This window comes from Saccopteryx bilineata, chromosome 11, assembly GCF_036850765.1.
Source record: "Saccopteryx bilineata isolate mSacBil1 chromosome 11, mSacBil1_pri_phased_curated, whole genome shotgun sequence".
Classification (NCBI taxonomy): Eukaryota; Metazoa; Chordata; class Mammalia; order Chiroptera; family Emballonuridae; genus Saccopteryx; species Saccopteryx bilineata.
This window is the reverse complement of record NC_089500.1, coordinates 36,025,369-36,027,839: the sequence shown is the minus strand read 5'-3', so window position 1 is coordinate 36,027,839 and position 2,471 is coordinate 36,025,369.

Here is a 2,471-nt window from a genome sequence, read left to right as displayed (position 1 = left end):
CTGTTGTGTCTAATTAAAATTTTGTCTAGAGGCAAACATGATAATTTTTAATTCTCATTACTCACTGTGGAAGACATGTAGGAGATAACCTATTTTGCATTTAAAAAGTGGATAGGAGAAAGTTCCCACGTGGTGATGCTATGTATTGGATTTAACTTTATAAACGTATTTCATCTTTATTTCAAATGTTAACTCATAAAGCTGTTTTATGCAGCAAGATTTTCAAACCCTGTTAACAATGAGGCAAGAGATAGTTAATTGGTTAATAAATACTTATATATGGAGACGTGACCCTTAAGTAAGATATCAGGGCTATAAGAATGTATTGCCAAATACAGTGTCATACCTATTGGGCTGCTCAATAAGTCCCCCCCCCCCTTTTTAGCAAGAGAGAGAGATACAGACAGGAAGGGAGAGAGATGAGAAGCATTAGCTCGTAGTTGCATCACTTTAGTTCATTGATTGCTTCTCACATGTGTCTTGATCAAGGGCTAAAGCCAAGCCAGTGACCCCTTGCTCAAGCCAGCAACCTTGGGCTCAAGCCGGCAACCTTGGGATTATGTCCTAAGATCCTGCGCTCAAACTAGCAAGTCTGCACTCAAGACGGATAACCCCACGGTCAAGTTGGTGACCTTGAGGGTTCGAGCCTGGGTCCTCAACATCCCAGGTTGATGCTCTGTTCACTCTGCCACCACTGGTCAGGCAGGCTGCTCAGTAAGTATTAAAATCTTTAGTGAATCGTAACTTTTATAGAAAACCCTTAGGGCTGCTACTCGGAGAATAAACCCTTCGTGAAGGTGCTGACATTTTAGCCTTTGTAGAACAGGTGTGACCCAGAAAATGTGTGAACACGTAGTATAAAACTCAAGATGTATGAAATACTCATTCCACAACAAATAGAAGAAGTTAGTGTGCAATGTAATTTTCTTATTATGCAGTACAGTTTGATAAAAGGTGAGGGATGGAAATGAATGATATTTTAAGAGGTTAAAAGAGAATACAGAAATCCAAGAAAATGGATGTTACAGCCTACATCCCCCAACACTAACAGCAACTTTCCAGTCCTCGGGCCAAGAGAGAGATGACAATTACTCAACTTCTTTCCTGAAATGAGGAAGATAAATGTGTATTCCATTATGTACTTGAGTGAAAAACTTACTTGTGTATTTCATTATGTACTTGAGTGGAAAAAAAATATTATTATACAATTTTCTTTGTAATAGGAATTCTTAAAATAATATAATGGTGAAGGAAATACTATTGCAAAATTTAAGATGAGCAGGATAGGGGAGCAAATATAGAGGAGATTGATAATCAGAAGAATTAGAACCATTCTATGGAGATTATAGAGAATAAGAAAATATGTGAGATGTGAGGGAGGAAATTTCATATTTGTCTAAATGGGCAAAATAATGGTACATGATACTGAAAGTGCACCACATGAACAATAGCAATAGCTTTTGTGATTCGAGCTCAGATCAGGAAAAACATTGCTAAAATCCCATAAGTCCCTTTGTTCCTACTTCAGTCATACATAATTCACTACAACCACTAACTTCTAATTCCACTGATTGTTTCCCTGCTTTTATACTTTATGCAAGTGGAAGCTTCCAATAAAAATGATATCTGACCACTTTTGCTCAACATTGTTTTGAGATGTGTATGTCAGTTTTTGATTTAGTCAACTGTTTACCTATAGGAACTTATTCTTTGTCCAGAACAGAAAAGCTAGAGAGTGGCTTCTAAAGCTAGAAAGTAACTAGATCCAGCATTGGAACCTAGTCCCTAGTTTTTAATCCAATGTTCTCTCCAACACATAGGCTGTCCACAAAAGGTAAGGTTGCCCATGGGTCTGGATGTCAGGCAGAGACATGTATGAGGTCCATATTCCCCGTTTTTTTACAAGTCTGGGTCTCCCCTCCCGGGAGACCTGGATCCAGGTCTCTGGAGTTATCTCTTGGCCATGAGGGCCCTAGAGGTTGCCTTTGACATGCCCTCCCTGTATCTACCTCACAGAATTGAGACTCAGAGGCTTCACGTACTGAACTTATTTATGAATGATTTATATTTAATGAGTGGTTAGTTATGCCAGGAACTGTACTACACTTTGGACAGACAATATTGAGCGGGAAGACATAGTCCCTGTCCATGTGATTGATGTTTTATAGTAGTGGGCTAGAGACAAACATTAAATATTCATACTTGCATGCATGCATATATGCACATACAAGTTTAAAATTGCAACTGTGATAAGTTCTACACAAGAGAGGTACATGATGCTATGAGAACACAAAATAGGATTATTTTAAATTTGTTGGGTTGACAAGGTCCACCAAACTATAATTTTCAAGTGTACAACTCAATATAATGCCATCTACTCCCACATTCTTTTGACTATATCAGAGAAGTCACAGAAAGGATCCCAGTTGAAACCTGAGCAGAAGGGAAAGTAGACATTAACTAGATGAAAA